The following is a 12898-nucleotide window of genomic DNA, read 5'->3' as shown; positions in this document are numbered from 1 at the left end:
ATTAATTCAAGAAATGAAATCCTTACAAGGTATATTTTAAATAAATGGTACGTAATAAATGTAATATTTATTAATAATATTTTTAATATTTACAGATGGAATCTCTTGTTACGATGGTAACAAAGAGGAACAGTTTACTCTACGTGCTCACATTCTGGCTTGGACCGGCGATATCCCTGCCCTTTCAAAAGTTCTATGTTTAACAGGACATAATTCATACTCAGGTTGCAGATTTTGTAATCTTCGAGGGACTTTAAATGAAACGAATAGACATGTGTATTATCCATTGCAACAAAATATTGATCCTAAACGATTACCAATTCGAACACATGATGAAATACTGAATAGCACAAATCAAATAGAACGTCTGGAGGAAGATCGTAGAGAAACTTATATACGTGATTGCGGTTGGTCCAATATTTTAAAATAAAAATAAATTCTTAGTAATTAATATTAATATATTTTCTCAATTTTAAAAATTTTTTGTTTAATAAAAAAATTAGGAATTAAAGGAAAGAGTATTTTATTTGAGTTATTTTCTATAAATTTTCCACGTTCATTTCCAGTAGATATAATGCACCTTTTTTTCGAAAATGTTGCACCCCATATGTTTCGACATTGGATAGGAAAATTCTATCCAAAAAATAATGAATGGAACTCAAATGAATATACAATAAGTTCTAAAACATGGGTTGAAATTGGTGAAATCATGGAACGAAGTAGATCTCATATGCCACCTGATATTGGACGTCCTCCACGCAATATCGTTAAACATTCAGCTGGGTTTAAAGCTGTAGAGTGGGCTAATTGGATCATTTTATTCTCTTTACCATTACTAAAAGGGCGATTGCCGCAAAGGTAATAAAAAAAATCAAATTGTTGGCAGATAAAATAATAAAAAGTCTGCTGATATCATTATTTAACTTAAAATAATAGTAACCTCTAAGGATGGTCAAGATTTGTTGAAGCTGTCAAGTTATGCATTCAACCTCTAATAGAATTTGAAGAGCTAGATTTAATTCGAAATTTATTAATAGAATTTTACAATCATTATGCAAAGTAATTTTCTTATGAAATTTATATATGCCTTTTTCTTTAAACGATATTTTTATTGATCGCGTGAATTTTTTTGTGCAATAGTTCATATGGCGTTGGAGGAGAAAGATTACCGGCATTTTTAATTTCTTTTCATTATTTATTACATGTAATAGATTCGATTGAAGACTTTGGCCCTTGTCGTGAATTTTGGCAGTTTCCGATGGAGAGGTTTTGTGGAATGTTAATTCCACTTGTTAGCTCTCGAAAACTACCATATGTGAATTTGTTTAATAATGTGTTGATGCAAGAAAGATTTAAGTATCTGCAACTTTTACCAATATATAATGAAAAAGTTTTTTCCAATTTTAAAGAAAAAGAAAAAAAACATGGCCGGTGCATAGAGTATATTCTAATGAATTATATGTTCACGAATACGAATTTTATTCACCATTTGTTAATTGTGTATTAACAAAAAATGAAGTCATAAAGTTAAAGCAATGTTATGCAGCTATATTTCAAAAGAATACTAGCGAAATTACGGTGATTTTATATTATAACTCACATAATAATATGTATAAGAATATTCTTTTTTAAAAAAAATAATATATAATTTTTTTTATATAGGACATTAAAAAAAACTATGCTAAGTATGGAAAACTTCGTACAAAGGATGGTAACATTATATCATCTAAGTGGTGGAAAAAAGAAAATGATAGTAGTCGAAATGATTTTTGCGTCGCTGTAAGAAATAAATATATTAATTATTATTATTGTTTCATTATATATTCAAAATTCAAAATATTAATAAGATAATTTTATTATATAGATTAATTTAACTGTTGACTTACAAGAAAGAAATTACCGTGCTCCTCTAAATTTGAGAGAAGAAGAAATTTTTGGACAAATTGAATATTTTATGGTTCATGAATTTCAAAATCAAAAGCGAATGTTTGCATATATTCGAAAAATCAAAAAATTAGAGAAAAATAGTAGTGTGAATTTAAAATTTTTTGATAGTTTTGGTCCTTTACAATATGTGGAAGTAATTGGTATTGATAGAAATGTCGGATTTTTTGAAGTATTCCTTGAAAAAAAAAATATTATTATATAATAGATAAATATGAAAATTGGTAATAAAAACCTTTACCTTGAAAATTCATATTATTAATTCTCTAATAAATAAGAAATATTTGCTTAAATTTTTTTTTCTTTGAATTTACATAAATAAGAAATTCTCGCTAATTTTTCTTAGTGATCGCGATTAGTAAATTCACGAATTTTTCTTAGTGATCGCAATTTAAATTTACTAATCGGTCTTTAAACTTTAAAATAAGAAGTATCAAGAAAAATTCGCAAGAATTTTTCTTAAAAAATCGTGATTTCAATTTATTTAAACTTTAAAATAAGCGGTATCAAGAAAAATTCACAAGAATTTTTCTTAAAATCGTGATTTTAGTTTACTAATCGGTCTTTAAACTTTAAAAATAAGCAGTATCAAGAAAAATTCGCAAGAATTTTTCTTAAAAAATCGTGATTTCAATTTATTTAAACTTTAAAAATAAGCAGTATCAAGAAAAATTCGCAAGAATTTTTCTTAAAAAATTGTGATTTCAATTTATTTAAACTTTAAAATAAGCGGTATCAAGAAAAATTCGCAAGAATTTTTCTTAAAATCGTGATTTTAGTTTACTAATCGGTCTTTAAACTTTAAAAATAAGCAGTATCAAGAAAAATTCGCAAGAATTTTTCTTAAAAAATCGTGATTTCAATTTATTTAAACTTTAAAATAAGCGGTATCAAGAAAAATTTGCAAGAATTTTTCTTGAAATCGTGATTTTTAGTTTACCGTATACGGAATTTATTTTTATTTTTATTTTTTACCGTATACGGAATTTAATACGGAATTTATAAAAACGTATATCAAATATATATAAAATGTATCATTTCCATATACAGATTTCTTATAGTTTGAACTTAAAATAATCAGACCTAAAAATTCAACGATATTAAGGAAAATACTCGCGAATTTTTCTTAAATTAAGCAGTAGATCGGACTTTGAACATTAAAATTAAGCGGCATTAAGGAAAATTCTCGCGAATTTTTCTTAAATTAAGCAGTAGATCGGACTTTGAACATTAAAATTAAGCGGTATTAAGGAAAATTCTCGCGAATTTTTCTTAAATTAAGCAGTAGATCGGACTTTGAACATTAAAATTAAGCGGTATTTTGCGCTTTAAAAATTAAATACTATTAAGAAAATTTCGCGCGAATTTTTATTGATGATCGTAATTTAAATTGGACGTTAGTAATAAGAAAATTTTACTGATCAGGGTTTGTACTTTAAAAAAAATTTATTAAGGAAATTGTCCCGAATTCTTATTAATGAATGCGATGGATGTGGTATATGACGAAAAATCACATTCATGCCTTCCGAGCGTGTTTTTTCTTTAAAATATTTTTCGGTGACGTATTGTATCTGTTTAAATACTATGGAATTGAATTTTTTACCATTTTTATATTGCGTCCATGTAACAAGAAGGGTTTAGGTTGATTCGAAAAATCTTCCTGATTTAAAATACTATGTGATAGTCTATTCTATCGTTTCACTTGATTTGGCGTTCGTTCGATATCAAACCGCAATTTGGAATATTCTTTATAATACAGTCAACTCCCTCTATAGTCACTCCCGTTATAGTCACATTCTACTATATAGTCACACCAGTTGAATGTTCAAAACACTTTATTATTAAAATCTATCCTATATAGTCACAATCTATCTATAGTCACTATCACACCTATCCTCAAAAATCTTATATTAAAAAGAACCGTTTATAATCACAGTTATATAAAGAATATATTAAATAACTTGGCATCTAATAATCGTACAAAGATGTACCATAGCTTGTTAGAATCGTCTCACTGAGACGAATCGAATGGTGGTAGTTTTATCCTTTTCCTTTGCAAGTGTTTACGGCCAGACCACCCATTGCCTCTTATGAGACTAATCTCGGGTCGTGTCCTATCATCTTCAATGGGCAACCATTAAACCGAGTACTTAATTCCTCAGGTAACAGCACCACTATGAAGACATCCCCCATCGGGCCATTTAGGCTGATCTGAAGCTAGGTACACGCCGCCTACTCATCCTATACCCATTGCATGATCGACTGATACTCAATTTATTTAACGACCTTTAGAGAGCATCTACTTTCATGGAGGACTTTCGACAGGTAACATCAACCATCTAGTACCCTTCCATACCACCATTTTAGGTACTAAGTCTCACTCAAAGGCCACTACAGCCCGCGATTACCTAGCACCGATAGTACAGTTGTTTACCCCAAGTGGTATACTTTTGTAGTGACCACTCGGACAGGAAGTAGCAGGCATCTGTCCAGGATCACCCCTTATGGTGGGTATCAACCACCAGGGATCACCAACCAGGACCCAAGGAGTAGGGAATCGAACCCCATAGCCATGCTACCTGTTCTGTGCACGAACACCTTGGTTGGTCCCTAAGACCCCTAACAGAAGGTCTAACTACCACTAAGACATTGCACCCTCAGCTTTACCATCTAGGACAACCATCTAGCCATTACTGACCCCAAGCGGTATCGTAGAGTGACCACCCGGACAGGAAGTCCCCCAAGGTATAGTAGTGACCTCAAGGACAGGACTGCGCGCATGCCAATGGCCTCATAGGGAACGCAAGGACACCAGCGACCCTTAGTTGAAATGCGCGGCCTAACCGTACACACTAATTACCACACGATGCAGTCCAACTACACTAATCCCTGTACCTTCACGCTATTGGTTGTAGCGTCCGCAGTAAAATTCTTTTTATTTCCGTGGTCATAGGAATCGAACCTGCGACCTCACCATACTCAGGCTTAATGAGGGTCTCAGTGACTAACCACCGAGATAGGGTGACCAACCCTAGTTTTATCCTTTTCCTTTGCAAGTGTTTACGGCCAGACCACCCATTGCCTCTTATGAGACTAATCTCGGGTCTGTGTCCTATCATCTTCAATGGGCAACCATTAAACCGAGTACTTAATTCCTCAGGTAACAGCACCACTATAGAAGACATCCCCCATCGGGCCATTTTAGGCTGATCTGAAGCTAGGTACACGCCGCCTACTCATCCTATACCCATTGCATGATACTAATACTCAATTTATTTTACGACCTTTAGAGAGCATCTACTTTCATGGAGGACTTTCGACAGGTAACATCAACCATCTAGTACCCTTCCATACCACCATTTTAGGTACTAAGTCTCACTCAAAGGCCACTACAGCCCGCGATTACCTAGTACCGATAGTACAGTTGTTTACCCCAAGTGGTATACTTTGTAGTGACCACTCAAGTTTTATCCTTTTCCTGTGCAAACAGTCTTATGACTTTATCTTTTATTTATACTTTGGACTTCGAAAAGTGATCGAACAATATTACAAAAATAAGAAAATAAACTAATAAAAAATAAAAAGAGTAGCTTCACGACTCATACAAGTAAAGAAATCTAAACTAAAATATATTTAAAGCAAAGAAAAACTGAACTATTACAGAATCGCATACCCCAACTTTACCCGAAGGCCAGTGTGAGTCAACTATCCAACATCCAAAAATCCAGTCCGTTACCAGAAAGAAATCCTAAGAGGTTGAACTGTTAAGCGGCGCAGAAAATCCAAGTGCGAGATCCAAGATCCACCCCGAATTATAGAAGAGGATATCCAAGAAATCCAGGAATCCTGAGAAACTGACGCCAAAGAAGAGTTACGTTGTTGTGGAGAAGTAGTATTAGGGAAAGAATTTGTAGAAGGGCCACGTAATTTGGAAGCAGCCGAGATACCCTGCGACTCCTCCCAAGCATGGAAAAGAACATTCCGACACAGCCAAATTTCACCATATAATTCGACTTGGAAGTCATTAAGAAGGGGAGAAATAATCTTGTATATAACAGAGAGAGGAAAGTATTGATTCAAAAATGCCGTTAAATGCGCAGGCAACAATCCTCGAGTAAGCCAAAGACAGGATGAAGAAGGAGCTTCATAGTTCCAGCAATCCAAAGCAAAGAACTCGGTATGAAAGGAATTATCCAAAGATTTCAAGGATAGGAAAGAAGATAAACAAGAATCTCTAAATTTAATGACTTCAGACCGGTGTGTTAAACAGGGATTTAAATCTGGTAAAATATAAGGACAAGTCCAAAGATGGTTCAAATCTTCAGGAGCAGAATTACACTGCGGACAGAGCCAGTCAGGAGAATATAAGTAAGGTTTACGTTGTTGAAGAGTAGTTAAAGTAGGCAACATATCCAAAAGAAGTTTAATGCGGAAGATCCAAAATTCAGGGCGACCATTCCTATGTGAAGCAAAACCTTTAATTTGTGAAAGGCAAAAATATATACCAGCCCAATCAAAAAGTGAAGGAGAACCAAGAGCAGTAAAACGCGCTAGCGAACAGAAAGATAAAAGAGCACGAGCATCTGCAATAGAGCGGAGAAAATGTCGAATATTCACGTCAATAGGTAAGGAGTTAAAAGTCAACAAGCATGGAGCATAACAAAATGTTGAAAGTAGAGTAGTGGGTTGTAAAGACGAATGAGCATCTTTTGCCAAAGAATCCGCTTGTATATTGTAGATATCATCGCCATGAGCAGGGACTTTAATCAATTCGACATTAAGATTACGATCCATGATAAGTTGTCGAATAGAAAGCCAAAGAAGATGATTAGGTTCTCGGAGCAACTTCGGTGAGAAAGGGGCATCAACAAACCATGTCCATAGTGAAATTAACTGACTACAATCAGTATGAATAAAGATTGACGAATCACGGGAAAGGGCGTTCAATCCTAATAGAACAGCAGAAATTTCAGAACGCAAAGCGGAAGGAAAGTAAGAAGGGAGGTGCATGGAAGAAGATTCCAGAACAAGTCCAACATCATCAAGAGCAATCCAAGCAGAAGTCATGGAAGAGGGCGAAGAATCATTGGCAGGATGGAACGAACCATCTGTGTACAAAGATTGCACCGAAAGTGGTAAAATAGTGTCTTCAATTCTATCGATTCTATCCTTAAAGAGAGGAGAAAGAACAGGAGACGCGTTTGAAAATTGAACAAGAGCCAAGGAAGTCGCATAACTCCATGAAGTAGATAGAGTAATGGGAAGGTAAGCCGCGAAAACTTTGGCATTTCTGGTAGGATAGCCCACAGTATCTGATAGAGTTACATTAAAAAAGCATTTCTCGCTATTACAGCGTTGTCTGATGGCAGATTTCATGGATAAGGCGGGAATGTTGAGAGCACAACCGGGACAAGGGTCATAGGATCGTTCATCAGCCGAGGTAGATACAGGAAGCCAATGAGACATAATAGCCGAGTTTTGTTTCTTATAAGTGATACACACACGACCAACAGATAAAGTTTGGGTAGCAGAGTCAAAAGTAATAGCCCATTGAGGATAAAAAGAATAATCTTTAACAGTATGATCTAATAAACAAGGAGAAGCTAAAGTAAAAGAAGAATTAATAAAATATGAAGATAAAAGTAAAGTAGAAGAAGAAGAAGAGAGAAAATTATTATTGATAAAAGTAAACCAATTAGGGATCCGTCCTTTACGACCAACGATGCCAAGATAACGAAGGTCAGGCCAATTCATAAGGTAACGTCCACAAGGAGAAACCAACTGAGCAAGCACAAATATATTCAAGTTTTTCCAAAGTTTCCAACTCGATTGAAAAATGGAATGAGGTAGAATAGACCGGAGTGGCAGAGCAGGTTGCAGATCATGCCTCGGAGGCCGGAAGGAGAGAGACCACGTGATGTTCAAACGCGAAGAAAACAATAACGAATTGAACAAAGTGTGCGTTCGCAAAGAAACGATCTGCGACCATGGTTCTAAGTTAATAGTAGTCGGGCAACTTTCAGCACCCAAATATCCTTGAAGAAAGGAGATAGCATAAAGAGCAAAGTCTTTGAAATCAGGATGAGTGAAAATTTTTTGCCAAGATGCCATATGGGAAGAAAGAAAGCGATAGAAAGCATTTTGAATCGAAAAAGGAAGTTTGAGAAATAACAAGGGCAACGGAGTAGTCGTAGCAAGACCAGCTTTTCTTCGAAGTACTGAAAACATAGGTTTAACAATTGATTGAATAGTACTTTCAGAGAAAAGGGTAGTTTGAAGACGAAATTCCAATCGCGGAAGAAGGACAGCATTATAGAGATAGGCCACATGTTGAGCTAATAATTTCTTCGGGCCCAGAAGAGCAGCCATATCTTTAACCATGGAGCGCGCTTGTTTCAAAACAAAGGCGGAAGAGGCGGACAAGGAAAACCAAACTCCTAAGAAACGAAATGAAGTATTAAGAGATAAAGAGGAAAGGGAAAGAGAAGTATCGGAAACTAAAGAAGAAGGTAAAAGTTCAAAAATAATATTTGAAGAAGGCGAAGAGGATGAAAGAAGAACATATTTTGCTGAATTAGCTTGAACATTATTTAAAGTATAAAATTCAGCAGTAATAGAAAGACGGTCTACTATTCCAGATTTGGAAGAGGCAATAAGTGTAGAATCATCCATAAACGTTAAATGTGAAACTGGTAAAGAATGTTGTTCAAATTCAAGTGGAGAATAATGTAAAAGAGCTGAAGATTTTAAAATAAAAGGATCTCGTGCTTCTTGATTCAAAACAGTAAGTAAGGGATCCAAATAAATAACCCAAAGAAGAGGGGAAATGATTTCTCCTTGATCGATACCAACATGTACTCTATAAGCAGCTGTGTCGCCATGACAAGTGATTATCTTATTATTTCGTCGTGTAAAAAGATTTAAAATAAATCGCACTAAAAGTGCAGGGATATGTAACCTATCTAAAGCTAATTTAAGCATATTTAAATCCATAGAATCAAAAGCTTTAGAGATGTCTTGAGAAACGATCCATAGTTCCTGATCATCAGTAGAGTCATGTTTATGTTGATGGATAATCGCATCAAGCATTTTGATAGGGACATCAGTAGAACCACCAGGTAAGCCAGCAAAGTTACCACCTTGGAGAACTTTATTATCAGCAAGAATGTTGGAGAGACGATTCGTGACGACCTTAACTACACATTTTCGAACTGTTTCCAGAAGAGTAATAGGTCGAGTGTTCTTGAGTTGAGCATCAAATTCGTGAGGTTTAGGAATAGGATAAACCACAGCTTCACGCCAGTCAGCAGGAATATCACCGCGAGAAAGGCAGGTATTGGCCAGTAAAAGAGAGAAATCCAAGGCTTCACCGGACAGATGTTTAATCATCTCATAAGAAATTTTTGAAGGGCCGGAAGCTTTGTTATTTGGCATGGAGGAAATCACAGCAGACCATTCTTGTAGGGAAATAGGCGCCAAAACAGGATCATATAATGAAGCAGACACATTTGTAAGAGGAGTGTAAGCTTGTTGCCATCGGGCGGGAAATGAAGTGATGGAAGAATAGTGGACCAACGGAGGAGAAACAATTGATTGAAAATGAGAAACAGCCGCATGTTTAATATCCGAAGGATCCGTTAATAAAGTAGGAGTTGAGTCCAAAACGACCAGGACACGGTCAAGAACAATTGAACGTTTTTCTACTGATAAGGCAGAATCGATAAAGGTGCCGAGCGAGTTCGAAAAGTGTTCATCACGTAGTGCAGTATAATATTCCACTGAGTCCGTAAGGTGTTGGGCGAATTTAGTAGATAAAAAGGCAGAAACTAAATTCTTCTGTGATCGTAAAAACGATTTAAATACAGAAGCAGGGGTAGTAGAATAGGTAGGAACTGAGTAATCAGGGAGTAAGGATGCAAGATTTTCAAGATGGGAAGGCAAAGCGGCAATCATTTGCGCAGTCTGAGTAGGCCGATTAGAACGACGAGTAGTAAGGCGATATAAAAATCGATCTAAAAACTTGTTAATAGCAATAAGTTTAGTTAATTCAGGAGAGTACGAATGTCGGTGTGTATTGGAGACTTTTTGAAAGGGTAAAGTTTCAATTGCAGCACTAATAATGGCAGCTTTCAATGCATGCCACATACGATCAAGAGAAAGAGAGGAGAAATCAAAATTAGGGTGATATTGTCTATCTAAATAAACTCCAAGAGAATCATCAACTTCAGTGGTAAAATTATTCCATTGTTCAACTGAAGTGGAAGCGTAAGAGAAAATAGTACGCAATTCTTTTTTTTGTTTAAGACGAGATTTAGCCAAGATAGCCAGGCAAGAACTAAAGTCAAAAACAGTTGAAAGAGCTTTGTGATCTGTGAAAGGACGATCAAAAAGATCCGGGCAAGTAACCACTTGCGAAAAAAGACCAGGGGCAGGAAAACCAGGTGAAGACCAGATATAATCCAGTCTAGAAGATCCATTATCATGAAAGAAAGTGGGATCAGGACCATGTGTAGAAGAGTGAGCTTGATGATCGGTAAAAAACCGAGAAGAAAGCAAGCGAAGAAGCTTAAAATGATTAGGTGAATAATTAGAATGAGCGATTACATCAGCATTGAAATCGCCAAGAATAACTACAAAATAATTATTAGCTCGGGCATAATCGAGCCAAGAAAGAAGTTTGGCAATAAGATCATTGCAAATAGATTGATGAACAGAACCAGAAGGGGGATGATATATAGAAATAATAGAAATTTTAGTTTGATGAAAGAACAAATCTAATTTAAGAAGTCGACCGTTCCAAGGATCAATTGTTTGAACATGTTTATGAAGGGGATTACGTAACAAAATACCAACACCATCATGAGGACGAGAAGAAGAAGATGAACAAGCCCAATAGGACTTAAAGTGATGTTGGGAGTGTTCATTTTTGAAAATAAATTTAGCATTTGAAGGGGAAAGACGCGTATCATTAATAGATAAAGCACCAAAAGAGGAGTGAAGAAAAAAATTAAGCAAATGTTGTTGTCGAACAGGGGAGCATAAACCATTAACATTTAATTGACCAAATTTGATAAGGGGAGAGGGGTGAGGGGAAAAATTATGTTTATTGTTGTCCATCATTATTACACACTGATAAATCGGTAATAAAGAAGGGGGAAAAAGAGAACAATTATTGATTAGCTTGGCCTTGTTGCCGAGCTAAGATGAGGTTGTTTTGTTGGATTCCTTCTTTAATCGAGCCAGCCAAAGAGGCAACAGTATCGGAAAGAGAGGAGAGACGCTGTTCCATATCAATAGGGGAGGAAGGAGCGACGTTGGAAGGCGGAATGGGAGCAAAATGAGGAATCGGGGAAAAACCACTTGTCGATTGCAAAGGGGGAGAATTAACATCTACGAGGATATTATTATCAGTTCGATTCACTGTATCATCCCATCCTTGCATAGAGGAAGGGATGTAGGAAGGAGGTTTAGTGACAAAAGGTCCAGGAACAGGAGTGCGAGCAGCCATAGCAGATTCCAAATTAGTAATGCGGCTGTTCATGGAAGCAAATTGTGTGGTAAGAAGGGCTAATTCTTCAACTACTTTTTCAAGAGCAGCACCAATAGATTTCCAATCAGTAAGCACAGTAGGAGGAGCAGGGTATGTAACATCCATGCCATCAGCATAGTGATCAAGTTCATTTGCATCAGGAATACGACGACGTTGATTATTATTATTATTATTAACATTGTCACGATTCCATGGTCGACGTCGAGAACGAGAACGAGATTGTTGTCGGTTATTAGGTCTGGATTTAGAACGATGGCGAGAAGCATTGGTACGGCTTTGTCCATCATTATTGTTATCAGGGCGGGCAAAACGGTTATGTCGTTTAGCAGGATGAGAAGGAGGTAGATGCTTATTATATAAAGCACGTAATTTATCATTAGATTGCCAAGGGCGAGAAGGGCGATTAGGTCTAGATGAAGAACCACATTGATCAGGGTTACAATTAGGGCGACCACATCGATGACAAAGAGAAGTGACTTCATCCGGAGAATGCCAGGTAAGGCCAACTTTCTTGAGGGCACATGAAATAGATTTAGCATTTTCCATAGCCGTTTCAGAGGCAAAGTGGCAATAGGCGTAAGGTTTGGGATTGTAAGAATTCATAGAGAAGGGAACATTGATAGATTTAGCGGAAATTTCATCGGCGATATCAGCAAGATCGACCGCTACAGTGCCACGCGGGAGACCGGCAAGTAAAGCAACATAAGCGCGTCTTTCAGCGCGTTGTTCAGGTGAGAAAGTAGCGGGGCAGATACGCAAACAATGTCCTCCACAAAGGACGCCCAGGTAGAGTCGAGGTTCTGTAAAGCACCAGTAGATTCAAAGGTAATGTATGCAGTACGATAAAGTTTAGATAAACGGGTATGGCAACGAGTAATATTGCCGTAACGAGAAAAGGTACCACGCAAAAGAGCGTCAGTTAGAAAAAGGGGGATATCGGTAACCACCAGGGTACGCGCGTGTTCATCAGCCTTAATAGCCTGGGGATCATATGCATGGAAATGCAAGCCAAACAAAGATTCCATAGGGGAAGCTGTGGCTGTGTCAAGATCATCCTTTTTCGGAAGTGGACGATGATCCTCTTCAAATCGTTGGATCCACTACACGTGGCACGACTACCATAAGAGGAGAACAAGGAAAGTTGTCGATCAACCGCGTCGCACGCGTCGCGGTTCGAAGCGAAGTGATTCCAAAAGCCATCGACGTCATTAGGAGCGGCCGAGGCGTAGAAAAGTGTAGGTTGAGATTGTACTGCAGCTTGGGACGCGTCCGGAGAGGCAGCACGTTCAGGGAAAGAGACTGCGGGAGTAATTTCAGGGCTTTTGCCTTTATCGTTGTTGTTAGCAGGGGCGTGTTGCGAAGCTTCGAGAGGAGGAGGTATTGGGTTGAGAGGGTATCTCAGCG

This window comes from Rhizophagus irregularis, chromosome 8 (genome assembly GCF_026210795.1).
Source record: "Rhizophagus irregularis chromosome 8, complete sequence".
Lineage (NCBI taxonomy): Eukaryota > Fungi > Glomeromycota > Glomeromycetes > Glomerales > Glomeraceae > Rhizophagus > Rhizophagus irregularis.
Note: the sequence above shows the minus strand (reverse complement) of the source record.